General features: G+C 38.6%; 1 protein-coding gene across 2 annotated transcripts in view; it reads right to left on the bottom strand.

Annotated features, from left to right (window-relative positions):
• LOC135708139 (uncharacterized) overlaps nucleotides 1-14,820 on the bottom strand; it is an 85,641-nt gene extending 70,821 nt beyond the window's left edge. Inside the window, exon 1 of one of the 2 annotated variants that reach the window (XM_065230110.1) lies at nucleotides 14,591-14,820. The gene's annotated coding sequence lies outside the window, so the exon portion shown is untranslated. Of the gene's footprint in view, nucleotides 1-14,331; nucleotides 14,348-14,590 lie in introns of those variants that run through there. The other variant, XM_065230119.1, reaches the window with a different exon arrangement.
• Nucleotides 14,821-15,336: the final 516 nt, after the last annotated feature.

Raw genomic sequence — 15,336 nt, 5'->3', positions numbered from 1 at the left:
TAGTAGATACCTTGCTGTGTGGATGAAAGCAAACCCCCTCATCGCCACCTCCTCGCTTCACTTGCAAGTATCGACACCGTGCGTACCTAAATGCGGAAAATCGAGAGCAAACTCTTGAATGAGAGCCCTCAGCTATAAAAAGCGAAAACCAGTCATCGGGCAGCGGTGGCGCGCGAAAAAATGTGCCAACTGATGCTGCGGATTGAAAATTCAATTGGATCTCGGTCAATTTGCATTGGCTCGGTTTAACGCCCGATTGTTGTCAAATTTTTCGCTAATCGGCTCGATTGTCTCCCATTGACTGGATTGGCACTAATAGAATCGATTTTGCACGGCTTTACCAGAAGCTGCCGTACGGCAGAGGCTGTAAATGTTGAGATGGACGGTTGAGTAGGGGATGCAAAGACCGATAAATTGCCTAGAAAGTGTGATTAAAGAGGAGGTTTTGATGGTGGCACTTATGTTTTGCGCTGATGATCAGATTCGTTTTTTCGGTGGTTGAAATCATGATCGAGATCAAGGTCGTCATTTAGAGGAGGCAGTGAAAACAGGCAGGTATCGCTTTACAACCAAAGTGGGGTCGGCGGGAAAGCGCGAGCAAGAAGAATCGAAAATAATGAATGTTTGTTTCAAGTGCGGGCAAATTTCGCGTCACGCTGGTTTTTCGATTAAACTTTTACCACCAGCACAAGAGGCGCGACCGAAAGTGAGAGTTATGTGATAGTGCATAATGTGGGGGTTATTGCTGTTGCTTTCTGCTGTTGATATTGGAGTGGTATTGTTTATTCATGGCTCATACAATGTTTTGGGTAAATGAAGCGAGTGTGAATCCGATTAGAGGCATGAGAAATGCCTTTCAACTCAGTGATGATGGGAGGGCTGTAACTATTTTATTTCTTTTTTTGTTAAAGTTCACATGGTCTCAACTTCTTTCAAGTTCATTTAAGTTGAGTGAACGAGGCATCACAAAAGCACAATGTAAAAATTTGCATAGCATTTGCAGGTGATTGATAGAAGAAAATAGTTTCTATCATTTCGGCAAACATCATGTAAGCAAACTTCATTAGGCAAATAACTTCAAGGTGGCCAGAAAGTAGTTGCAATACGTGGGATTGTTCCCAGATTTAAGTCTTCAAGAGGTTGATGAAAGAAGTACAATTGAACTTTTTTTTCCAAAATGCAAATTAATTGACATGTTATTTTATTAGGGTAGTTGAACCAGTTTTGGTACTAGTTAGTAAGCATATTTAGTTTTAACATTTTATAAAATTTATAAAATAAAAAATATGAAATTGAAGCCCCCTGTTGTGAAGCATTTTATTCCATTGAATTGAAGTTAAGACCATTCAATATTAAAACGATGTGAAATATATTAAATTAGACTCACAATAATCTTCGTAATTGATTTAATGCTTCTCGTTTCAGCACCAGTTTTGATATCAGTTATTCCTCTATTGGTCAAAGGTGTACTCCAGTTTTTTTGCAGTAGTGATTATTTCAACGGAGCAATTCTGCCAATGCTAAAATATGGCTATTCAACAAATTCAACATTTTACTCGTAGTAGGATTGGGAAAAATTGAGCATCGGTGAAGATCATTTCCTTATAGAAGACCACTCGGATACTCAACAAGCTTTTGCTGAACGTTAGAGTGATATTCATGAAATCAGATTAACGTCCTTAGGAACTGAATATTTTTGTATGATTTCTACGAATTTATTTCTAGTCAAAGACTTTTTTTTTCTCTGTTCGGGACATAACACCACTGCGACCAGTAATTTGATCTATGGTAGTATGTCCTGTGTTTTTAGTTTAGTGCATGTCTTAATACTTCATCACTATTGAGAAATGATGAAGTATTCTATTTTTTACAGTTGTCATTCTTGCATTTATCGCAAGGATTCGACTCTAATTAAAAGGTCCCGCTAAGTATACCCTTCGGAGTATTGAAACATCCTCCAAAGATGCGCCCCTTTGTCAGTCAAAATTGGATTTCTTAGCAACAAAATTAAGAAATGTTACCGATAATGACCATGCATCAGAACCCTAGTCTTAACTACTTCAACCAAGGGAACAACGAATTGAAGATAAGGAATCACATAGATGAAGACTAACTAACTCATTTTTTCTTTGTTTCAAGATCATCCTCGATGGACAAAGCCGAGTCTTGTCACTATCAACAAGGCAAAAAAAGTAACAAGAACTAAGATGTGTTCCTTCGATTACTGAAAAATCCCGTTCCCCTAGTTTGAAGTAGTGAGGACTAGGAATCGGTGGTAGATCTTACATCCCATAACGTACCACGAAAAGGTGATCTATGCACGGTACACATTCTCATAGCTTAAGCAGTGAATGAGTTTTGATTTTACATTAGAGTAGCACGAACCCAAATACTGCCACCCTGACTCGGGTCTGGCTTTTGAGTGGTTATTTTGTATTATTAATATGTTTATTATGATATTATTATAACACGTATTTTATTAAATAAGGCTTGTTTGGGAACATGTCCCGAAATAGCAGCCTTCGTTTTACATATGTCCAAGAGTTTTCAATTGGGGAAATTCAAAACTCAATATCTTTCTGATACCTTCTAATCCAATGGGTCGAATTAGATCTGGGAAATCGACTCTGGGCTTGTGGGAACGGCTTCAATGCAATCAATCTTAATCGAAGAACGAGCATAGTTTACTACAGAGACTTATTCTGAAATCTTGATGCGGTATCTATCGGTAGTACTCATTCTTTATGGCTGACTCGATTGTCAATCAACCTTGACCTCCATTCTATCGGTGACGCAGGTAAGTGGTTCCTTTCCAGACAGTGTTGAAACTGGCATAAATATGAAAAACTCCAAACAAAATCACTTTCAGGGACCTGAGGAAATACACACCAATAATGAATATTCAATCATTTGGCATCACAAATTTCAGCAATTCTAACGCGCATTCGGCAAAATAACTGCTATTGAGAAATATGTTTGGCCAATATCTATAACAAAGCACGATGTTATGTACTGAAGGCTGGTAACGTAGATATTGTTCAAAATAGCCTATCATTGCTATAAATATATATGTTTTATTGTTAGTTTATTTGAAACAGGAATTATACATTCTTTTAAATACTGCACACAGGTGAGATATGTAATCTCACTGATCGTCACTGCAGAAATTATCTACAGGCACCACTGAAAAGAAAACATAAACGTAACGGGCGAGCGTAATCCAAGAATCAATTTGAGCTGAATGTTGGCTGAATAAGATATTTTTTAGTTGAAAGAGCATATTTTTGTCTGTTGTCAGTTTTCACCATTAGCTTAATTAAGGATGAGCCGGAGTGCTGTCCCCTCCCAGACCTAGGGTTGTCCTCCCAGAGAATGTAGGAAATAAATACCGGAGCAATCTATGTATGCATTTAAGTTATAACTACCCAACTAACAATTTTAACTGCAGACTAGCTTATACAGCCGAAAATTGCCTTATGCAGCTAATTTTTGTCTGTAAAAGCTGATCTGCAGCCAAAATTATTTGTTGGGTATTTCTTTACATATTGCGTAATGTATAACCACGGCTGATAATTGGCATTCATACTTTATTTATTGCTTTGCTAAACGCAAACGTCTCATAAACATGTTGATTTACTAAAGTAGACCATATTTGAAGACATGTCTTCATTTTGAAGACATTTTAAGTTCTATGAATTCATCCATTCATTCATTTAAGATGTTTGAACTGTTTGAAGATATGTGGAAATTGAAGAAGACATCCGAAGGCTTTTCGAATTTGAAGCAGACATGTGAAGATTTTTTCTTCTGAAATGAAGATCTTGTCTTCTCTATCTTGAACATATTGATTATGAATAATGTAACCAACAATGCTTTTTTTTATTTTAATTAGCTGCAGATCATTCAATACCATCTGTTCAATGTGACATTCTGAAAGAATATATGAGGTACAAATCCTTTGGTTTGTTTTATCCGTCGATCTTGTTTTCCATGCTGAGCACCAATGCTACTGACGTGCCAGGAAGGCAGCTCCCACACCTGGACCCTACCTATCGACCCATCAACTCATGAACCGGGGACCAACGGCTTTACTTCCCATCCGAAGGAAGGCGTGATCAGAGATGTTATGCCTCAGAACATCCCGGTGGCGCCGACTGGGATTGAACCCATGCCTGCTGGGGTGAGAGGTAATCACGCTCACCACTACACCACCGGTGCCGTTATATTTGAATCTTAGAACAGTTGACGGTTTTCACAATAAGAGCTGCTCAACCTGAAGCTCTTAAAAATATCCAAATTCGATCAGCTGAAGGTAATTCTCGGGAGAATATCAGCGTACGCAATTTGAACTATTGGAAAGGTTAAGAACTTCAGAATAAACTTTATCAACCTGAAGTCTTGAAAAAGGAACCATAGGACTATATTGTAAGGTAGGGAAAAAACATGTAAATTTATGTGCTATTAGAGTGATATAAATTTGAGTCATAAAAGACGCGAAATATAGCTCAATCAAACGTACTCTCCGTCGAGCAACAAACTATTCAGTCTCGGAGCACTTAATGTTACATGACATGTTTGTTTACTATCATGCTATCCCAGATCATCTTCCGTCGTCTATCACCTAAAATGACCGAGTTCGTGGGAAGTTATCAAGCCGGCTTCATTGACGGCCGATCGGCAACGAACCAGATCTTCACCGTACGGCAAATCCTCCAGAAATGCCGAGAATACCAGGTCCCAACGCATCATTTGTTCATCGACTTTAAGGCGGCATACGACAGTATCGACCGCACAGAGCTATGGAAAATCATGGACGAGAACGGCTTTCCTGGGAAGCTGATCAGACTGATCAAAGCAACGATGGACGGTGTGCAAAACTGCGTAAGGGTTTCGGGTGAACTATCCAGTTCATTCGAATCTCGCCGGGGACTGCGACAAGGTGACGGACTCTCATGCCTACTCTTCAACATTGCTCTAGAAGGTGTAATGCGACGAGCCGGGCTCAACAGCCGGGGTACGATTTTCACGAAATCCGGTCAATTTGTGTGCTTTGCGGACGACATGGACATTATCGCAAGAACATTTGGAACAGTGGCAGAACTATGCACCCGCCTGAAACACGTAGCAGCAAAGGTCGGACTGGTGGTGAGTGCGTCAAAAACAAAGTACATGCTAGTAGGCGGAACCGAACATGACAGGATTCGTCTAGGAAGTAATGTCACGATAGACGGGGATACTTTCGAGGTAGTGGAGGAATTCGTTTACCTTGGATCCTTACTGACGACTGACAACAATGTGAGTCGTGAAATACGAAGGCGCATCATCAGTGGAAGTCGTGCCTACTACGGGCTCCAGAAGAAACTACGGTCAAAAAAGATTCACCCCCGCACCAAATGTACCATGTACAGAACGCTAATAAGACCGGTGGTCCTCGACACGACATGGACACGAGACATGGACTATGCTCGAGGAGGACCTGCAAGCACTCAGAGTTTTCGAGCGACGTGTACTAAGGACGATCTTCGGCGGTGCGCAGGAGAACGGTGAGTGGCGGCGAAGAATGAACCACGAGCTCGCTGCACTCTACGGCGAACCCAGCATCCAGAAGGTGGCCAAAGCCGGAAGGATGCGGTGGGCAGGGCATGTTGCAAGAATGCCGGACAACAACCCTGCAAAGTTGGTGTTCGCTACTGATCCGGTTGGCACAAGAAGGCGTGGAGCGCAGATGGGCGGACCAGGTAGAGCGTGATCTAGCGAACATTGGGCATGACCGAGGATGGAGAGCGGCAGCCGCAAACCGAGTATTGTGGCGTACTATTGTTGATTATGTCTTATCTTAAATGTGATGTTGTACAAATAAATGTATGTATGTATGTTTGGTTACGTCTCATCTTTTTGGTCAAAGATGGATTCCGTCACGTGTAATATTAGTTATTTCTAAGTGTGTACAGTATATGAAATATTTAATAGTTTCTGATATTCAGATCACCCTTAAATTCGGTGAATATCAACAAAGTGCTCTAAAGCTTCTAAGAAGGTTCCTGTACTTCCACAAAGTTGCATGAAGTCAAGCAAAGCTCCCTAAACTTTTGCCCAATCCATTGAACTTATCCGAAGCTTACTGAGCCTGAAGTTTCCTGAATTTGTGGGAAGTTCTGTGAAATCTTGGAAAGTTGGTTCTACTTCTAAGAAGCTTCCTGAACTTATTCGATTTTTTCATAGCTTACACAAACTAAATTTCTACCCAGATTGCTGAGCTTACACATACGCAGTTAGTAGTGTAAATTTCTGTTACTATGATGCACATAAATGGAACATCTTATATCATACAAGTTTACTTAATAGATCTTGAAAATTTATGAGAAATTTGATGTAATATTCTGCATATTGCATGCATCGATGCATCAGTTTACGTGAAAAGGATGTTTACATGCATAGTAGACTGATGCATTTGAAATTTTTGCTCCACAGTGCTTAAACGGATCCAAATTGGATACTACTTAGCCTTCCAAAATTTGAACTACTTTAGTAAGAAACTGACTTGGCACAAACCATTTCAAGTTTATATGGAAATTACTATGGTAAAACTTTTGTTTTTATTCATATCTATCTAACAATTCACCACATTACTATGCTTTTAAAATGATAGCAGTGATTGTAGCAAATTTTCTCAGCTACAACTTTGTTGAAAACCATTTTTCAATCAAATGTAAGGAACAAAAGTTATTAATGATTCAAGCCACTGATGTCTTATGATTATGCTCATTCAACTGTTCAGCAGGCAACATTGGTGTTTCTGGTGCGAAGAATAGAGCACAAATATCATGGCTACTATGTCACTCTGCAAAATACAGTGTTGCCCACAGAACGGCTGCTTGAACATGTCATAAGATGACCAATCTCTTAAACAATTAATAACAATTTAATTTGACATTTGGCTGAAAAACAATATTGCGCAAAGTTGTAGCTAAGAAAATTTCCCGTAAGAATAGTTATAGAAATTTTCTAAAAAGCAATATGGAAAATGGGTAGAAGACAATGAACAAAAAGTTTGGTTTTCCCATGGTAATTTCCATACAAACTTCGAATAGTTTGTGCCAAGTCAGTTTCTTACCAAATGAGTTTAAATTTTGGGAGGCTAATCAGGACCTGATTTGAAATCGTTTGAGCACTGTGGAGCGAAAATTTCAAATTTTGCATCAGTCTAATGCATAGATGTTACATCACCATGAGTCCTGTTTCTCGGGTTTGAAAAAATCCCGGGATTCGGGTTTTATTTAATAAAATCCCGGGATCCCGGGAAAAATTTCAACATGCTTAAAATTAAGCCAACTAATTTCCAAAAAATAATTAATGGATCACATCATTCGAGCAGTTTAAAATGACATTTCCTACCACTCGAACTTTAACGTGGAACAATATTTTAATACTTTTTCTTCTACAATCTCGAGAAAATAGGGTCTTATTTGTAATATGCTTGAAAAATCTGGAATTTATTGTTTCATTTGCGTAAAATCGCTGGTAGAAGGTTATCTCTAAACTGCTCCTCAAAGCTTGAGGAAAATATTAAAATTATAAAATTAAATATATTTCAGTGTCAGCGTCAGTTTTCGTTAAATAACATTTTTAGAAGCAACATTTATTGTTGTTTTTGTCGGAGAGAGATGATATAATTTTAGAGTAAATGTTCAAGGAATCCGATTAAACAAACTTTCTGACATTCCGTTGGCTTGATACCAGTTTACAAGATTTTCAAACCGTGTGTCAAGCCTCCAATCAACTCATAGAGTGAAAGCTCCTTTTGATTGAACTTCAGCTATCTTTTATACTTAACTAGTCCCAAAAATCGATGTGGTCTTGCTCATTATAGCAGCTGTTTATCGTTTTTTTTTCGTTAGTGGATGAGCAGATTACAATTTTGTTTGTGAACTAGAACCAGTAAATTGTTCCATCGTTCCAGCCAATCCATCCATTGTTAAATATCATGTAACTCAGCAGTTGAACACTCGTTATGAAGCAAAATCGTAAATGAAACCAATTACAAAATTTTGACTTCAATTTTGCAAAAAAAAAACGCTCAAACCATCTTCAGTTGTCGATAGCCTAGCATCTAGACGTTCAAACTTGATTAACGAAACAAATAGTCTTCAAACCTTCGAATGAGAACTTTATTACAATACAACTAAATAATCTCCAAGTTTTTTGTTTGCTGTCTTGACTCAACCATAGTAGAATGATAAATCACTCGAGCATGTTGTTTTTTTGTTATTCCATCATTTTTTTGCAGCATTCAAAGTTAAATTTTAAATTTCTGGGAAATCCTGGGAATTGTGCAAAAATCTTGGGATTCGGGATTTTTCTGATCTCGGAAAATCCCGCCATTTTTGTCCTGGATTTCCCGGGCAGAACCCTCTCATCATCATTAAAATTAAGATTTGTTCTAAGCTTCACTGATGTAATTTTTCCTTAGTTCTCTTAATTTTACAAAGATCTCAGAATATCCATGAAAGTTTCCAACCATCCTGGAAACCTCTTAAGCTTTTTATGAATTTTTCTGAATATATGTGCCCCACAAAGTTTTCAAAACTTCCGGGAAGTTGTTTCATTTCTACAATATTCCCTGAGTACTAAACCTCTGAACTCGTACGAAGTTCACTAAGGTTTAAAAAAGTTGAGCGAGGCTCTGTGAAATTCCCTGATGAAAGTCACTTCACTCCTATGAAGCTTCCCGAACTTTTGAGAATTTAATCGATTTTCTGCCAAGTTCTCTGAAGTTCTATAAAAATATACATCTTCTACAGAATCCTCTAAACTATTTCAAGTCCTATCCTAAAAGAAACCCTTAAGTTAAAAGAAGGTCCCGGAATTTGACTGCAGTCTCTAGTAATAAAACAAAGTTTCATTCACTTCATCGAAGTTCCTCAAACTTGTACAAGTTCCCCACTTCTACGAAGTTTTCTGCATTTCTTCGATTTCTTTTGAACGTCTTCAAAGTCACTGAAGTATTTAGAAGATCAATAAAGGCAGACTTGCTGAAACTTCCAAGGGGTATGTCACTCAGCACATTGTGCCTAAATAAGATTCGGCGCAGCTTGGGCCTCCCTTAGCTCAGTCGGTAAAGGCGCAGCTACAAAGCAAGACTATGCTGGAGGTGGCTGGGTTCAATTCCCGGTCCGGTCTAGGAATTTTTCGGGTTGGAAAATTTCTCGACTTCCCTGGGCATAGAAGTATGACTGGACTTGCTACACAATTATACCAATGCAAAAATGGTACAGGCATCGAAAGCTCTCAATTAATAACTATGGAAGTGCATCTAGAACACTAAGTTGAGAGCACGCAATAAGCTAATATGCGATGTGCAATAAGCTTGAAATGCGAAAAAGAAGAAGAAGAAGAAGAAGAAGAAGAAGAAGAAGAAGAACAGCTTGGGCACATCCATCGGCACAATCTCGTAGGCATTGGATTGTTGTAGATAAAATAGGAACACTGCTGGACAACTGTCATTGAAGTTGTTCACAACATTACGTGCTGTTTGACTGTACATTCAGGAATATCCTCTTATTGAATATACCAGAGGAACTCAGACCAGCAGTTCATTTAGAGATCTAAATACGATATGTAAGTTCTAGAAAGGGGCTCAAGAGAAAGAGACAGTTAATCAAACTCCATTAGTACTATTAATTCTAATAATGCTGCAACTCACACGAAACAAACTACAGAAGTTTATACATCATACTATAGATTAGGTCTCCAACAATGTTCCCCACCGGTTCCAACTCTTTCCAGCCGCTGATAGACCGTTGCTTTTCACATCACAAAAGGCTAGGTTTCTGGTCTGCCCTAGAAAATTTTGCACACCCGCCACTTCCCGCGTCATCCCCAATCCAATTTATCCTTGCGATTTCAAATCAAAACATTCAACCGGGTTGCCGGGATGGGTATTTTACAAACAATCGCAGTTTACTCTATGGCCGGCACAATCAGCACACTTGCGGCACACTGACAAAACATATGACCCAAGATTGGTGTGCGAGGTGATCTACCCTTTGGAAACTCCTCAAACTCACTGGAGATTTTAAAACACTGTGAGTGAGTGGCGGCAGGAATATGGAAGAAATAAACAAAAACTCCTTGAGAGAGAGAGGGAGAGTGAACTTTAGCGAGAGAATGATTTGACGTGACGTGCGCTTTTCGAGACGCCGGATTACTTTTTTGTTCGACGCAAGAAGCTCAGAGTTCATCCAGAGTGAGAGTGAGAGCGTGTGATAGAAAACATGAACATGAATGGCAGCAAACCTCACTCTCATTTTATCACCCTTCGCTCACAAGCTCTGAAGCTCAGTTGAATGATTTGGCAGTAGGCATTCCACTCCTCAGAAAAATGCTACGCTCGGCTCATTTCAAACTCGCGAGCGAGGCTCCATCAAGCCTGAATAAAGGTCAAGAATAATAAATGAACATCAACGAACTTCCTCAAATTTCTAGAGAATTCTACAAAGTTTCATGTAGTTCCACAAAATTAGTTCACTGATTTTCTATGAAGTACAATGAGCATTTGCAAAATAACCTGATCTCCTATATAATTTATAGCAATTCCAGAAAGTTACCAGAACTTCGACGCGTTCTAAGAAGTTTTCTAGAGTTATGTAAAGCTTCTGAAGATGCATAAAGTTTTTTGATATTCTATAACATTTCCTAAACTTTTACGAAGTTCCCCAGTCTTCTAAGGAGTTTCCTGAAATCAAATGACGTTCTTTTAAGTCTTACCTTCTACGAACTGCCATTGACTTCTAAGAAGATCCCTGTAAAGACTCAGTTTTATAAATCTGAAATAGTGTACACCTTTCGCGCAACCTGCAAACTTTTAAAGTAGAGGTGTGACATATAAACACGTTTACTTTAGTTTATGTCTATTCAGCTATGGCCATAGTCCCCTCCAGCCCAACATCCTATTTACGCCTATGTGCAATACTGAAAGCTTTCAAAGTAACTTTCATACACAATATCTCAAGAAACCAACAAACCCGCTTATCGCCTTTTTTCAACACAAGGCTGATAATTCGATAGATATATGGGGACGGCTTCGACGTAGTGGTTAGCATCCATACCTCTCACGCCAAAGTCACGAGTTCAAATCTTATCCCCGAATCACGAATGAGACACGAGTGTTAAAGTGACTATAATGATAATAATAAATAAAAGATAAACGGTAGATATAACGTGTGGAAGCCCTAAACCTTTCAGAGATTAGTGACGTTTAACTTACGCACACTTGCGGGTACATCACCGTGTAAACTTGTTTATTATTTTCCTCTGACTAACCTAATGAAAATAGATCTGTCAAAATGAGTTCGATAGCGATTTGTTATGTATTTTCGTTGGATTTTCCCTAAAAAGCTCTCGCATATCGCACCAATATGTCCAAAGGAACATTGGTCAGCATCAAAACAACAGCAAAGAGTTAAATATTGAAAATTTTGAAATCTTTATTAAAACCTAGTAACCGCGGTCCACAATTTTTAATGGCACATTAGAACAATCAGAACAAGTAATGCATCTCAGTTTAATGATTATTTTGTCGACAGTTTGTCATTGATTAATCAATCCATTGAATTGGTCGTCGAAATAAAACAGCCTGTTAATAGTATTTGTAATTACATTAGATGAACTTAGAGTTATTTGCTTTTCATAAGGCTGGAGTAGATGCTAGAGTTATTCAAGATTGCTTTCATGTCATTGGCCACATCTTGCTGGACCGTATTAATGAATCATTTCAGACTTGACATGTGCCACAAAGTTGGAAGTGGTTCATATTCAAAAAGTTGCTGGAATGATTAAAGCCGAAGAGTTTCGTTTCATCAACATGTTGCACACATTAGAGAAAAGTTTAGAACTTGTTGGGAAAGGCTAGCTACTGGAGTATTTAAATTGTAGTAGTTTGTTGATACCAGAACAATTGGGATATCGGGAATGGAATTCTTGTGAAACCATGTTGAATTTGGTACTAGCGAAGTGGAAAGATGACTTGGAGCGTACAGATACGATTGTTTCTGTTTTTTTTTTTTATCTAAAACGTGCTTTTGAAACAATTTCTAGGCCCTTATTGTTAAGATCCATCAAGTGCTTTGGAATTACGAGTACTGCATATAAACGGTTTGAAAGCTATTTGTGTGACTCAACGGATTGTTTTTAATGAATCTGTTTCCAGTCCCATAGGGAATAACCTTGGAGTGCCCCAGGGAAGTGTATTGGGGGCCCTTTTATTTATTATGTATATTAATGACTTGCGACGTGTTTTACGATTTAGCGACATTAATACGCAGATGAAAACATTTATTTTCGCTAAGGAATTAAATGATGCCATTTTACACTTGAATGAAGAATTTCATTCTCTTAGCAGATGGTTGAAGTTTAAGCATTTGAGATTGAATATAAGTAAAACTAAATTCATGGTAATTTCACGGAATCGAGTAAATGAGAACGTCTCTGTTGTAATTGATGATGAGGCTATTGATCGCGTCCGGGAGATTAAATATCATGGCGTGGTTATAGAAGACAAACTAAAGAGCATTAACAATGTCATCAAGAAAATATTCAAGAAGTATGGAATTCCATGTCGATTGAAACACAATTTATCTATTATCAGTAAAATACAGATGTAAAAAACGTCACGGATTCAAATCTAATCTCCGGACAAGTCGCAAATGATCTAACATGTTTTGAAATAACTATAATACCAGAATAAGTTAAACATGGCGAGGTTCCTTTTTGAAACAAATATTTGAAGAAAAACATTAGTAGCATCTCTTTAAATATAATGTAATAAAAATTTAAGTAAAATAGGTTGTCCTAAATATGTAATACTTTTCAGTAGATTTAAAAGTAAAATATGTTGTGCATTTGTTAATATAATGTTTGATCATTCCAACAGAATTTACAATTCAGCTTTTTGTTTAACGACGAAAACTTATGGCAAAATTAAATGAACCAGTAAATGAAATATTGAGACGAAAAAACAAACTTTTTCAAATCTATCAACACTGTTCCACCACTCAATCAATTTTGATACGTTTCCACAAGCAATTCTAGAGTTATTTTAAATAAAATTTTTCAAACACGATTTGTTATGATTTAAGATGTTTGCAAAAAAGCATTTTACCACTTTTGAAGATAGACTGTTCTAATATATTTCAAATTAGAACGTTTTTGATACCACTTCATCTTATTCGCATTTCAAGCTTATTGCTTATGGCATATTAGCTTATTGCGTGCTCACAACTTAGTGTTCTAGATGCACTTCCACAGTTATTAATTGAGAGCTTTCGATGCCTGCTACCATTTTTGCATTAGTATAGTTGTATGGCAAGTACAATCATACTCTATATGCCCAGGGAGTCGAAAAATTCCTAGACCGGACTGGGAATCGAACCCAGTCACCTCCAGCATGGTCTTGCTTTGTAGCTGCGCTTTTACCGACTGAGCTAAGGGAGGCCCCACTATTGTGAATCATTAATTTACATTGGTTTATGTTTTGACAAAATATTGATACTGCTGATAATATTATTTTTTCTTTGCAAAAATTTACTATTTTTCAAATGTTACTTTAACGTCAATTTATTCCAATGTTACACGAAATGCTGGATTTTAATGTAATAAATTTAAAAAAAAATTAAATTGATAAGCTCAAAATTAGAAGAAAATATATGTCTTCTAAAGATCTCAATGACAAAAAGTTCAGTACGTTTGAAATTCAAGCTCTTCAAAGAAAGCACACCCTCCACGTGAATTTCCCTGCCAGAGTTCCATTACCGTCTGCACCAGACACCTACTTTAGCCGTAATCGACCTATCTTCATCTATTCCAGATCCAGCCAACCAGCCAGCCAGCCCCAGTCTTCAGTCTTACTTTCTATATTGGTAGGCCTACCAACAACCCGTCCATCTGTCGTTTGGATGCAACTACCTTGCTGACAGCACCTCGCAGAAACATGTCGAGCAATTATCATCGATGAGCGAAAAGTGCGCGCCAATCCGGACGACTCCAGACAGGGCTGCTCGTTACACTTTTAACAGATCTTTCGTTTGTTGCACTGGAGCTCTTAACGGTTCCGTGGATCGATGGAATTTGTACTTCTTATGGCTCACAAATCTTCTCGAAATTTGTAGTAAGCCCAGTTCCGTTTCCAGAATCCAATCTCCGCGGATATTACTGTACAGGAAAAAAAATAACCTATCCACATCCAGAGCCCAAAAGACCGAAATTATGCCACACCGATCTGTGTCACTGAGCGCTTTGAAATTGTCTTCGACGTAAACAAAACATGGCACTCACATAGAGTTTTTCGTCCGCGTTGCTTTTTGTTCACAGAACTGCATTCAACCACACTCCAGCGTACACTTTTATTATTAATCCGGCAAAAACAGACCAACAAGCACTCTCTGTTCCATATTCAATGCGTCAAAAGCACACTACTTTTCTTGTCGGAGCCCGGAGCAACTAAAAAGCATAATGTTCCACTCGGAGACTTATTATAATCCATCCAGCTGAGCACAAGGCGACACACAACACTTGAGTAAAAATTCAAAATTACCGGCTTAGCGTCGTTTTACTTTTCACTCGATCGTCGCCGTCGTCGTCGTCGGTTTCGAATCCGTTTGCGAGGAGTAGCACGACTAGCAGAGACAGGCGTGTTAGTAGCTACGACCGTTTTGCGCGAGATCCAAACACAGAATGAACTTGAAACCACCGGGATCGGTACTACTGACTGGAGCGCTCTACCACTTCACTGGCCTGGAGGCAGCACGGTTTTCCGCGGATAACTGTGGAGAAAGACGGGGCGCGAAGAAATAAGACATTTCTGCCGATGCACTACCCGTATCTGCTTTCATGCCACGCGCTTCCATGCCAATGTAATACGATCGGTGCGGGATGCGATCGGGGCTTCGCTGGCCGTTCAAATTCGGTAGCTCCACATTGTTGCTTTCGGGTCTGGCTGGGGAGGCACAGTACGTAAAGTGGGAAGGATTTATATCACTATCACTTGTGGTGTGTTTAAATGTATTAACCCAGGATGCAAATTCAATGTTGAAACTCATTTTCCAGTGATTTTTAAGCATTATTTGTATTTGAATTTATCTCATAAATTATAATTTTTTTTTCTTTGATTTGTTTCCGTCGATCTTGTTTTCCGTGCTGAGCACTAATGCTACAGACGCCAGGGAGGCAGCTGCCACACCTGGATCCTACCTATCGACCCATCAACTCATGAACCGAGGACCAACGGCTTTACTTCCCTTCCGAAGGAAGGCGTGATCAGAGATGTTATGCCTCAGAACA

The sequence above is a fragment of the Ochlerotatus camptorhynchus genome, unplaced genomic scaffold (assembly GCF_037179485.1).
Source record: "Ochlerotatus camptorhynchus isolate MF236.1 unplaced genomic scaffold, CSIRO-AGI_Acam_v1.1 ptg000026l, whole genome shotgun sequence".
Classification (NCBI taxonomy): Eukaryota; Metazoa; Arthropoda; class Insecta; order Diptera; family Culicidae; genus Ochlerotatus; species Ochlerotatus camptorhynchus.
This window is presented reverse-complemented; position numbering and strand designations above follow the sequence as displayed.